Source organism: Ursus americanus, chromosome 5, assembly GCF_024610735.1.
Source record: "Ursus americanus isolate L20-20 chromosome 5, mUrsAme1.1.p, whole genome shotgun sequence".
NCBI lineage: Eukaryota > Metazoa > Chordata > Mammalia > Carnivora > Ursidae > Ursus > Ursus americanus.
This window is the reverse complement of record NC_142131.1, coordinates 76,925,584-76,939,620: the sequence shown is the minus strand read 5'-3', so window position 1 is coordinate 76,939,620 and position 14,037 is coordinate 76,925,584.

The following is a 14,037-nucleotide window of genomic DNA, read 5'->3' as shown; positions in this document are numbered from 1 at the left end:
CCGGCGCCGGGGGGTGGGGGGCAGCAGGAGAAAAGCAGGGTGCTACGGGCTCCACAGGGCGTCCCCTATCAGGGTGAGGCCTTGCGAGTGCCTGCTCTGGGTCCAGGACTCACCCCACAAATGAGCCTGAGGGAAAGCCCCAGCTTTCCCAGAGCAGGCCGAAGTGGGACCTCATAGCTTAGCCTATGGTCTCCTAGGAGGCTTCTGCCAGGCCTGACCTCTAAGCTGGAGCGCCTGGTGGCAGCCTGCTCTGTTAACACACAACGTGGATGGGGGTGCACAAGGCCACGCAGCTTTCCTGGGTCCGAGAGCGGGGCCCACCCCATGACCTGGCTCATGGAAGGTTCTGGTGCCTCAGCCAGCAAGCCTGGCATGTTCTTCTGGAAGTGGGCATCCCATCCTGCCACTGTGGGTGCTCCCTGGAGATGGCTTTGGGCCCTCTGCCCCTGGGCCATGTAGCTGTGGGAAGGAGGGCCGGTTGGCACTTCCGCCCACACAGCCCTGGGAGCCAGGCTGGGAGCTGGGGCCGTGCAGGGCAGGAGGGGCGGAGGAAGCAGAACAGAGACGCGCTGTTCTCGTGGGAGAAGACAGAGGTGTGGTGTCGTGTTCTGCTCAGCACCCCCCTCCACCCCCCTACAGGTGGCATTTCTCTCGGCTTGCTGGAAGAGCGCCTGCTTGGCCTTGTTAGAGCTGGGATGTGCCGTAAATGCTAATTCCCCACTCTTAACCCTCAGCGTGTGCGTTTATGGCCGAGGAAAACTCATTAGGGCCGGAGTGCTTTCCCCGGCGGAGGAAGCACAGGGCTCGTTAGGGAGGCCAAGTCTATCCTGGAGGTTCTAATGAGCTGTGAAAACCATTCAGGACCTGAAGAATTAGCAGGAGGGGTGTCTTTAAATTCCCAGAGGGAAGTTTACTGCCTAATTTCGGAGCGTGCTGGCTAAGGCATTTCATGGAAGGGGGCTAGCAACCTGGGTCTTGCCTTTTGTGAATCTAAACAGGAGTCTTGGGGACAAAATTCTCTCATGGGAGAGGCACCATTTTCCTGGGTCTCCCAGGACTTTTGGTTGGGGGAAAAGGGATGGAGCGGGTGGGGGTGGGGACCAGGCTGGGGGCCATCAGGTCCTCAGAACAAGGTGGGGTGCTCAGGCATTAGGTCTGCGGTTCTTGGGTGGGGACATGGATGGTGGCCACTGGGAGTCCAGACGGAGCCTGGCTGGCTAGACTGGGGCTCTGGCTAGCTCCTGGGTCAGGGAGGCCGGTCCAGCAGGGAGGGGTCCTGAATGGAAGGACGTGAAGCTTGGGTTGGTTTATTCTCAGAGACCCGTCCCTGCTGGGCTTCAGTGGGGAAACTCACCAGGAATGGGAGAGCCTGGTGCAGCTGGGGTTGGTCCCCTGGACCTTCTCGGCCCCCTGTCCTCTTTGAGGCTTCTTCCCTAGGGACATGCTCCTCACGTGGGACCTCTGGAGCTCTGGCTCCTGCTCCTGGCTTACTCACCCCAGTGGATGCAGAGGACCTCTTGCCTAGAACTTCCAGCAAATGTCCCAACCACAGGACTCAGCCTGTAACTGGAACTGCTGGGCATGCCCACCCTGAGCTGGGAGCTGGGGTCGGTCACACTGGTGACTCTTAGATGGAAGTCAAGAGGCCACGGGTACTGGTAGACCCAACCCAAAGTGGTCCTTAAGCAGGCACCCTTTCCTCCAGAGTATCTGTACCCCCAGGAAAGACATACTGTAGGTGGGGGACCAGGGTGCCCATAGGGTAACCAGGCACACAGAGGGAGGGTCCCCTTTCTGACAAGCAGACAGCCACTTTCTAAATGCTCCCTCCCACACTGCTTTGCAGGGCAATGGTGCATGCCCTAGGCCCAGGTCAGCACGGTCAGGTGTCCATGGATCAAGTGGCCCCAAGGCCGTGTGCTTCCCATGTGTATGTGTGATAAGGGTGACCGGCATGTCTCCAACTCACAGACACATCTTTGCTCTTGTTTCTAAGCTCATGGATCCTCCGTGGAATTTCACAGACTACAGACCCTCCACGGAGATTCCCTCTTTCTCGACACTCTTCATTCTCCCGGCATCCCTGATTCAACATTCTGTTATGTTCCCTTCTGCTCTCTTGACTGCTCCTTCTCAGCCTAGCTTTCTGCCTCTTCCTCCCTGATACAATCTTTAAACTGAGCCTCAGTCCTTGGCCCCCTTCCCTCTCACTGCAAAGCATCCCAGGCGAAGCTCTCTAGCCCTGACTCTGAGACCACGTGTAGACGAATGGCCCTCAACTCAGCAATTCCAAGCCTTGAGCTTGACATCCCATCCGATCCCAAACTTGGACTTGCTCTCCCCTGTTCCGTCTGCCCCTCTTCCTGTCTTCCCCATTCGCAGGTCCCCCAGTTGCTGCATCTGGAAACCTGGGTCAGGCCCGAACCTGCCAGCCCCCAGCTCAGTGCTGCAGGGCTGCGAGGCTCTGCACAGGGGTCACCCACAACATGGACTCTCCCTGGGACAGAGCACAATCCCTGGCACGTAGTGGTGCTCAGTTAGCATTTATGCCGCAGAGGGACCAAAGCTACTCTCTATCTTCTAGCAGGACCCAGTGAGAGAGTTTTGCTTCTAAAGCTTTCCTTCATGCGCCTGGATGGCGGGGATTATTGCTGCTATTTTGGCTTACTGGGAAGAAAAAAATAACAAGTCATCTCTGTTATTAAAACCGGAGGAGAGCTACTGGTTTGTCGGAGCGGGCAGGAATCACAGTAAGAACACTTAGTGCGGCACCCACAGGCCCATCAAGTACATGCTTGGGGCGGTTGAGATCATCTCTGCACGTGTCTTGTCCCGTGCTTGCTTTTTTTTTTTTTTTTAAATAACTTTTAATTTTGAAATAATTCACTGGAAGCTGCAAAAATTGTACATAGAGTTCTTCCTAGGCTTGCCCCAGCTTCCCCCAATGGTGACATCGTACAGAACTGCAGTGCGATATAAAAATCCAGGAAAGTGACATCGGCGTTAACCCTGTTAACTAGACTATCAGAGTCTGGCTTTCTCGCCGCTTTGCAACTTGCAATCGTATGTGTGCCTGTGCGCATGTGAGGGCGTGCGGGCATGCGCGTGTGCATGTGGGCGCACGCGCCTATGAGGGCGCACGTTGTGTGCATGAGTGTGCATGTGGGCGCACGCACACGTGAGAGTGAACGAGTGTGCATGTGTGCGCCTGCGTGTGTAGTTCTGTGCGATTTGATTCCATGTAGATTCAGTAACCACCATCACAATCAAGACGCAGGACTTGGAGATGCCGGTAGCTGTATTCTTGGGCATACGAACAAGTCACCGGGAAGACTCTGCTTCATGTTCACTTCCTAAGAAAAGTCTATCAGCTACGGAGTTCATGCAAATGAAGACCGGTTCCCATGGAAGAGATGCCTTATTAAAATAATGGCCAAGTTTGCCCGGGAATGTATTTACTCCTTTTCATGTTGTTTTTCGGATAATATTCTCTTCCTTTAGTTACATCGTTTGATGCATTTCTAGAATGTGTGTATGAAAGAGGAAAAAGTACATGGGAAAATCGCCCTATAATTGTGGTGAGGGAAAATACCCTATCAAAGAAATGATAATAGCTGATACCTAGTAGTGTTTACTATGTGTGTGGGAACAATAAAGCTTAAAAAAAATCCATTGTTGCAAATGAACTCCTTTCTGTCACTAATTTATATTCACATCCCTCCTCCCCTCTTCTTGTCTCTGTCCCCAAGCAACTATTTAGCTGTCCTTCATCTCTATAGTTCTGTCATTTCTAAGAATGTGATATAAATGGAAGAATATAGTATGTACTCTTTGAGATGGACTTTTTTCCCCATTTAGCATAATTCCCTTGAAATTCATCAGGTTCTTGCATGAATCCATAATTCATTCCTTTTTATTGCTGAATCATGTCCCATTGTATGGATATATCAGAGCTTATTCATCATTAAAGAGTAGAGGTTCTGTAAATATTCATGCATAGGTTTTGGTGTGAATATCAGGTTTCATTTCTCAGGAGTGAAAGTCCAAGAGGGCGAGGGGTGGGTTGTGTGCTAAGTGCATGTTTACTTTTGTGAGACACGGGTAGATACATTTTCCAGAGGGCTGGTACCATTTTACAATCAGTGATGAATGAGAGATCTCCGCATTCTTGCTACGATTTGGCGTTATCGCTATTTTTTTCTTGTGGTTGTTTTAACAGGTGCATAGTAATATCTCATTCTGGTTTCAATTCGTATTTCCTTGTGGCTACTGGTGTTGAACATTTTTTTCATATGTTTATTTGCCGTTTCTATCTTTGGTGAAATATCTGTTCATGTCTTTTGCCCATTTGGTAACTGGGTGTTTCTTTTTTTGTAACTGTTGAGGTTTCTTTGTTTTTAATTGTAACAAGAACCAACAAACTTTTCTTTTTTCTTTTGATGTTTTTCACGGTAATATAAGTTGATAGACACCCGAAAGTCTGCGTAATGTGCCTGTATTAAGGATTAGTTAGGCTAGCTGCTGTAACAAACAGCTCTTGATTCTCAGAGTTTAAGAACAATAAACATGTATTTCTTGCTAACACAAAGCCAGAAGTGTGTTGGGTGGTTCTTTTGGGAAGCTTTTGCCAAGCAGTGACTGTGAAATCTGGGTCCTTTCCATCCCGAATCTCTTATCAGTTAGATCACATGGTCTCCTCTCTTGTGGAGAGGAAGACAGAAAAGGAATTTTATTTTTGATGACTAATTCCAGAGGTGGTGTCCATTCCTCCCACCCACCTCTTATTGGTCAGGATTTAATCACATTGTCCCAACCCCACCTTGAGGGAGACTGGTAGTGTGGTCTTCTCATGTGTCCAGGAAGAGGTGGTAGGTTGGGGGAGCACTGGGGACATTCCCGTCATTACTGAGTTATAAGACGGAGCACACACTTGTTTGTCCAGACAATGCCTGGCTCACTAACCTGGGTACCTGATGCATCAAGCCTTGGGCGAAGAGGGTTATCACCACTGCACCTGCTGCAGGCCACAGTAGTCTCCAGAGATGATGCTGGGCCCTGAGAAGGGCCTTTCTTGGATCAAATGAAGAGTTGGGAAAGATAACAATTGGTGTCTTCCTTCCTTCCTTCCTTCCTTCCTTCCTTCCTTCCTTCCTTCCTTCCCCTCTCCTACCTCTCCCTCTCCCTCTCGCCCTCCTTCCTTCCTCTCTCCCTCCCTCCCATCCCTCTATCTCTGTCTCTCTTTCCCTTTCTTTTAAAGATTTTATTTTTATTTGAGAGAGAGAGAGTGAGCACGAGCAGGGGGAGGGGCAGAGGGAGAAGCAGACTCCCCGCGTAGCAGGGAGCTTGACGCAGGGGCTCGATCCCAGGACTCCGGGATCATGACCTGAGCCAAAGGCCTCAATGCTTAATTGACTGAGGCACCCAGGCACACCCGCCCTTCTCTTTCCACCTCTACATTCTGTAAAGAGTCTCTTCTTAAGAACTTATAATGCAATTGGCCCACATGTAAGGGGTCAGGAGGGTTGGGGAAGTCTGGTCCCTGCCCCATTTGATCCACCAGCTCAGTTTGCAAACTGGTAACACATGAGTCTCATCCAGTTAACGAGCAGACTTTATTTGGACTGTATGGTGTTATTTTTAAAATCGAATGTATTTAAATATAATTTTAAGTGTACGGTTCAATGAAAAAAATATATATATGTCAAAACCCCAGAAATAGCAAAATTAGAACCACCAGATCAGTAAAATAGTATCTAGCAAGGGGTTTTTGGTGCATATAAGAAGAGTCTGCCAACCGGGAGCCCTCAAACCCACAGTGGAAGGAGGCCCGGAGTATATTGTTAAAAAAGACAGTCTATGCAGGGAAAGTACAGAGGCTGTTTACTTTCCCCAATGATTGGGTATAGCATGAGGGTTTTCCCAGTGATGGGGGACTGGTTAAAAGCAGTTACCTCATGCCAGCTTTGGGTAACAGCTTCAGTTTCGTTTAGGATTTGCAGAGACATTTCCAAGAAGCCTCCTGTTAAGTTTTCCTAATTTAGTAGAATAAGCTAAATTGTTTCACTTACACGGCTTAAATGGTTTTTTCTGGTCAGGGAATTTTCAAGTTAGGTCTTCATTTTGCATTTTACTTGTATTCATATGTATATATGCATATAAATGTAAATATATTATAAATTATATATGTAATTATAGTATATATAATACATAAATTATATGTAAATTCTATATTATATGTAAACATAAAACAGATATATATATCCCTCCTCTTGGGTGTGAATGGGCCATCACTGCCGTGATTATATAATGTTCTATGGCAGAAGAGATTTTGCAGATGTAATTAAGTGCTTTCATCAGTGGACTTTGAGATAATCTAAAGGAAGATTATCCTTCATTGGACTGCCCTTAAAAGAAGTCAAAGAAGTTCAAAGTGAAAGGGATTCTCTCGTTGGCTTGAAGGACCACATGGCAGAGAAGAGGGAGTGGACTTCAGGAACTAAAGGTTTTAGCCTCACAACTGCAAGGAACTGAAATCCTCTCTCACCCTGAATGAACTTGGAAATGGAGTCCAGGTTCCAAATGAGAATGCAGCTAGGCGGACACCTTGATTTTATGAGCCTTTTGAGACCTCAAGCAGAGAACCCAGGTGTACCTGCTAGGACTTCTGAACTGCATAACTATGTGACACATATAATTATATGTGGAATAATAAATCCGTATCAGTTTTTAAAAAGATTTTATTTATTTATTAGAGAGAGAGTAGGAGCAGGGGGAGGGGCAGAGGGACAAGTAACCTCTCTGCTGATTGCGTAGCCCTACCCAGGGCTGGATGCTGGGCTGCACACCGGGCTTGATCCCAGGACCCTGAGATCATGACCTGACCCAAAGTCAGACACTTAGCCAACAGAGTCACCCAGGTGCCCCTAAATCCATATGATTTTAAGCTTCTAAATTTGTCTTAACTTGTGATGCAGCAATAGAAAACCAGTGCATTTCCCCATTGGATGGCCTTGGCACCTTTGCTGAAAATCAATTGAGCATATATGTCTGGGCTTATTTCTGGACTCTGTTCTTCTCCATTGATCCATTTGTCTATCTTTTTTTACCCAAACTACTATCATTTGGATTATCATAGTTTTATAGTAAGTCTTGAAAATTAGATACTAGCTTCCAGATTTGTTATTCTTTTTCAAAATTGTCTTAGCTATTTTAGGTTCTGTGCATTTTCATGTAAACTTTAGATTCAGCTTTTCACATCTACAAAAAGAATTTGCTGGAATTTTGAATCTGAAGATCAATTTGGGGAGACCGCACAGATTAATAATATCAAGTCTTCTGATTCATGAACATGGTATATATTTCCACTGATTTAAGTCTCCTTGAATTTCTCTCAGCAGTGTTTTGTAATTTTCAGTGTGGGGATCTTAGGCATTGTTTGTTAAATGTGTTTGTATGTATGTAATGTTTTTTCATGCTGTTGTAAATAAAACATTTTTAATGTTTATATTCCAATTTTTTTACTGCTCATGTATAGAAATGCAATTCTTCTTGTTTTAACCTTGTAACTGTGAATTTGCTAACTTTCTTTATTAATTCCAGTAATTTGATGTAAACTCTTTTTTTTTTAAAGATTTTATTTATTTGAGAGGGAGAGAGAATGAGAGAGAACATGAGCAGCGAGGAGGGGCAGAGGGAGAGGGACAAATAGACTCCCCACTGAGCAGAGAGCCCAACGTGGGCCTCGATCCCAGGACTCTGGGATCATGACCTGAGCCGAAGGTAGCCGCTTAACCACTGAGCCACCCAGACACCCTGGGGTAAATTCTTTATGGTCATCTACATAGGCAATCAAGTTTTCTATAAATGAAGGCAGTTTTATTGACTTGCTTCCAATGTTTTTGCCCTTTGTTTATTTTTCATGCTTTATTAAGGTATACAGGACCACCAGCATAATGTTCAATGGGTGTTGTGACAGTGGACAGCATTCAGTATATCACCACTTAGTATGACACAAATTATACTTTTTTCATAAATTTTTTTTCCATCAAATTGAGGAATTTCATTTCTCTTCCTAGTTCGCTGGGAATTTCTGTCATGAATTGATGTTAAGTTTTGTCAAATTGTTTTCCTGCCTTTACTCAAATGACTGTATGGTTTTCTCATTAATTTCATTAGTGGTATGAATTATAAACTGGTTTTTGAATGGTGAGCTTGCATCTCTTAGAATCCACTTGGCCATGATTTACTGTCATTTTTTACATATTGCAGGATTCTATTTAGAGTCTATTTAGTCCTATGTTGAGGACTTTTGCATCTATGTGCGTAAGATTGGTAATTTTTCTTCCTCAAATATTTGGTAGAACTCACCAGTGGAATCATTTAGACCTGGAGTTTTCTTTGTGGAACGTTTTGGTTATAGTTTTTAATAGATTTACATTGTGGTAGATGGTCTGCAAAGCTGGATGCCATCTATCGCCTCCTTTTCTGTGTGCTTGCTTCTACATGGATCTCCCTCTCTTGTTGCTGGGGTGGCCTTGAGACTTGTTTTGAAAAATGGAATATGAGAAAATGATGCTCTGTCAGTTCTAGATCTACCCCTCATGAGCCCTGGCAGCTCCTGCTTTCCGTCTTAAAGCCAGCCACCATGCAAAAAATCTGACTCCTCTGAGACCACACTGCTGAGAGGAAGCTCGAGTGGAGAGATCATTTGGAGGAACACTGAGGTACCAGACATGTGAGTAATGCATTCTTGGAACTTCTAGTTTGGTCCAGCTGCTGATTGAAAACAGCGGAGTGAGTCATCCCAGCCAATACCATTTGGAGAAGAAACACCCAGCCGAGGTAAATTAACTTAGCAACAACAAAGGGATTGCTACTTTTGTTATTTTAATTTACTAAGTTTTGGAATTGGCTATGAAGCAATAGGATGCTGAAAAGAAGGGCTATTCATGTTTTCTCTTTTTTCTTGTGTCACTTTTGGAATCTTTTGTGTCTCAAGGCATTTGTCCATTTCCTCTAAATTGCTGAATTTGTCATAAAAATTTTAAATAATATTTCCTTATTTTTTTAAAAAAGATTTTATTTATTTATTTGAGAGACGGAGCAAGCAAGAGAAAGAGCACATGAGCAGGGGCAGAGGGAGAGGGAGAGGGAGAAGCAGACTCCCAGCTGAGCAGGAAGCCCGATGCGGGGCTCGATCCTAGGACCCTGGGATCATGACCTGAACCGAAGGCAAACGCTTAACTGAATGAGCCACCCAGGTGCCCCAATATTTTCTAATTTTTTAAGTATCTGTCAGATCTCTAGTGATAACTTCTATTTCAGGTATTTTGTAACTTGTGCTTTTTTTTCTTGATTGGTCTTCCTGATCAAGAAATTGTTTGGAGTTTTTACAATTTTATTAATCATGTCAAAGAGCTATTTTTGGCTTTGTTAGTTTTCTCTGTTTATTTGCTTGTTTTATATTGGATTGATTTTGGTTCTTTATTATTTCTTTCCTTCTGCTTACTGTGGGATTAATATGTTCTTCTTAGACTGCTAAGATGTGAATTAGAACTATTGATTTTTAATCTTTGCTTTTTTTCTGTTATAGACATTTAGAAGTGTGAATTTTCTTCTAGGCACTCTTCTAAGTGCATTTCATAAAATTTGTTATCTTTTCATTATCATTCAGTTAAAGTATTCTCTGATTTTGCTACTAATTTCTCTATGTCATATAAGTTTTTTAAAAGTATGCTGTTTGCTTTCCAAATATTTGGGGTGATATTCTAGATACCTTATTGTTCTTGATTTTTAACCTAATTCCATTGTGCTCAGGAAACACACTCTTAGATTTTAATCTTTTACAATTTATTGTGACTTATTTTATTGCCCAGCATATGGTCTATTTTGGTGAACATTCACGTGCCCTTGAAAACAAATGTGTATTTTGAAGTTGTTCAGTGAGATACCCTGAAAATGTCAATTAGATAAATATTGTTGATAGTGTTGTTCAGATCTTTTACGTCCTTACTGATTTTCTGTTTCCATATTCTATAACTATTGAGGTAGGGGTGTTAAAATCTCTAGTTATGACTTGGGAATTGTCTAATTCTCTCTTTCCTTGAGTCAGTTTTGCTTTAGAATTTTGAAGCTCACCTTTTTTAGGTGCAAACAATGCTAAGTTTTTTCTGATTTCCTGTTGAGTTATCCTTTTTGTCATTATGGAATGTTCCCCCTTATCTGTGGAAATATTCTTTGACTTGAAGTCTACTTTGTCTTATTTTATTTTTAAGATTTTGTTTATTTATTTTTCAGAGAGAGAGAGTGCACAAGCAGGGGGAGTGGCAGGCAGAGGGAGAAGCAGGCTCTCCACCGAGGAAGGAGCCTGATGGGGGACTTGATCCCAGGACCCTGGGATCATGACCTGAGCTGAAGGCAGATGCTTAATGGACTGAGCCATCCAGGTGTCCCAACTTTGTCTTATTTTAATATAACCATAGTAGGTTTCTTAGTTTTTGCCATTTTCATCTTTTTCCATTCTTTCACTTTTAACCTATCTGTGTACTTATATTTCACATTTATAGAGTTGGGCATTGCTTTTTAAAAAATCTGTTCTTAAGAAAAAATCTCTTCTGACAATCGTTTCCTTTTAATTAGAGTGTTTGGCTCATTTATACGAAATTATTGATATACTGGGTTTTAAGTGTAATATCTAGTTATTTGTTTTATATTTGTCCCATCTGCTTTGGGTTCCTATTCTTCTTTTGTTGGCTTCTTTTGGATTAATTGAGTATTTTTTAATTCTTTTTTTATCTCCTCTATTGGCATCTAAGCTATTCCTCTTATTTTTATTTTTAGTAATTTTAGAGATTACAGTGTGTGTTTTTAACTTATCACAGTCTACTTATAATTAATATTGTTTCGTTTCACACATTACTATTTACACTTCACAAATATAAGAAACTAGTAACAGTATAACTTCATTTTCCTCTCCATTCTTTGTACTATTGCCATAATTTAAATCATGCCAATAATGTATATATTAAACCTCAATTTATTTATTTATTATCTATCTATCTATCTATCTATCTATCTATCTATCTATCATCATCTATCTATCTAATTAGAGAGAGAGAGAGTGCACCAGTGACAGGGGAGGGGCATAGGGAGAGGGAGAGAGAGAGAATGTTAAGCAGAGCGAGAGAGAGAATCCCAAGTAGGCTCCACACTTAGCATGGAGCCTGACAAGGGCCCTGATCTCATGACCCTGAGATCATGACCTGAGCCGAAATCGAGTCGGATGCTTAACTGATTGAGCCACCCAGACACCCCTATAAACTTCAATTTATTTATTATTTTTTTAAAAAAAGATTTTATTTATTTATTTGTCAGATAGAGAGAGAACACAAGCAGGGGGAGTGGCAGGCAGAGGGAGAAGCAGGCTCCCTGCTGAGCAAGGAGCTTGATGTGGGACCTGATCCCAAGACCCTGGGTTCATGACCTGAGCTGAAGGCAGACCCTTAACCAGCTGAGCCACTGAGGTGCCCCTGTAAACTTCAATTTGTAGTGCTATTACTTTTGCTTTAAATGGACATTTGTCTTTTAAGGAAATTAAGGGAAAAACTAGTGTTTTAAGTGTAGATGTTTATCCTTTTCAGTGCTTGTCTTTCCTTCCTGTAGATCTGTGTTTCCATCTGGTGTCATTTATCTTCAGTCTAAGAACTCTCACCAGTACTTCTTTTATTTTTCCCTCTCTCTTTAGTATTTCTTATAGTGCAGGTCTGCTGGCAGATAGTTCTTTCAACTTCTGTCAGTCTGAAATGTCTTCATTTCATCCTCATTTTAAAAGAATATTTTTGTTGGATATAACATTTTTCAGTTACAGTTTTCTTTCTTTCTTCATTTTGACGTTATTCTGTGATCTTCTAGCCTCCCTTGTTTCTAATGAGAATACAGTTGTTATTGGAGTCATTGTTCCCCTGTATTTGTTTTGTCATTTTGTTCTCGTTGCTTTAAAAGTTTCTCTTCATCTTCGGTTTTCAGCAGTTTGATTATAATGTGCTTACTTGTGGTTTTTAAATTGTATTTATCCTTCTTGGGGGTTCATTTAATTTCTGGGTTGGCAAGTTGATGCTTTTCACTACATTTGGGAACATTTCAACCATTATTTTTTTAAAAAATTATTTCTCTCCCATTTTCTCTCTGCTTTCCTTTGAGACTTGAATTAGACTTCTGTTGACTAATGTGCTACAGGTCACTGAGACTCTGTTCATGTTTTTAAAAATTTTTAATTTCTTTTCTGAGGAGTGGAAATTTTTATGAATTTGTCTCTGGTTCATTGGCTCTTTCTCTTGACACTTCAAATTTGCTTTGGAGCCAATCTAGTAAATTGATTTCTGATATTTTCTTTTTAGTTACAGAATTTCCATTTTTCTCTTTCATAATTTCTATTTCTCTGCTTATATTTTTCATCTGTTCACTCATTAGGACCCTATTTTTCTCTAAGTTCTTAAACATGTTTCTAATAGCTCTTGAAAGACCTTGTACACTGATTCTAACATTTGGGTCATCTGAGGATCTGTTTCTGTCAACTGCTTTTTTTCTTGATCACGAGTCACATTTTCCTGTTTCTTTGCATGCCCAGCAATTTTTATTGTAACATTGTAATGTTGGACATTGTAAATTGTACATTTTAAGGAATCTGGCTTAGTTTTACTCCCTTTAAAGAGTTTTGAGGTTTATTTTTTCTGGCAGACTATTTACTGGCAGTTCTTGATCCTGTCAAGGCTTGGTTTTAGGTTTTGCCAGGGCAGCGATGGATCCATTGCCGTGTAACAAATTACCCCAAAACTTAAGCACTTCAAAAAACAAAGTTTATTATGCTACCATTTGTGAGGATCAGGAGTCTGGGAGTGACTTGGCTTGGTGGTTCTGGGTCAAGTCAACCTCTCGCAAGGTTGCAGTCAGGCTGACATTTGGGGCTGTAGTCATGTAAGGTCCACTGTGGCTGCAAAATATGCTTTCGAGCTCACTCATGTGCTTGTTGGCAGACCTCCGCTCACTGCTGGCTATGATAGAGGCCTCGGTCCCTCTTTACTTGGGCTTCTCCATGGGGAGACTATATGAAGGTATGAATAATAAGAAGCGAGGGTCATTGGGGACCATCTGGAAGGTTGGCTACCAGCTGCTGCAGGGGTATAGGGTAGCACTTACTCCAGGGTGGGACTCCTCGATCCTGACACTTTCGACATTTGGGGCTAGAACCTTCTTTGTAGTGGGGACTATCTTGTGTGCTGTAGAATGTGTAGCAGCAGCCCCGGTCTCTGCCCACCAGATGGCAGTAGTACTTCCCACCGTGACTTTAAAAAGGTCCACAGACATTGGCAACGTCCTTTGGGGGAGGAGCCAAACTACCCATTCTTTCCCGTGGAGAACCACTGCTCCAGGACATGTTTCTTACTCATGAGATGTGGGATATATATTGCGTCTCAGATGAATGTCTTAATTCAGTTTCTTTACCTTAATGAGGTTGGGGCAGAACCCCAATAGCTCCTAGTGCCGTGTGACTTTCAATATGAGAGTTCTACTTTCAACTATGTGCCCACTGGTTTCTGCTGGGTTTTTCTTTCTCCGTACACGTGCAGTCCGGGTCTCAGCCAGAAATCTGTGTGGCCCCTCTACACAGTTCCCTCCTCTGTGTTACCCAACGCTTTACATTTCAGGTGCTTTAACAACCTGAACTGTGATGTCTCCTTCCTCAACGCATTTGTGTTCTCTCTACTCCACAGGCCGTGGTCAGGAAATTGTCCTCAGTCAAGAGCCACAGGCACACGGGGCTCACCTGATGTGCTTCCTTCTCTTGGGGGTGCAGTCATAAGCTGGTGATTGTCCAATGCCTGACAACCTAAGCCTTGGGTGTTTTGTCTCATTATATATGTTGACAGCAGAGGGACAAGTGTGATGGCAATTACTCCCTCATGGTGGACGTGGACGTATCCCACATAGTGTGTGTGTGTGTGTGTGTGTGTGTTTTTTAAGGAACCAGCATTCAAAAAA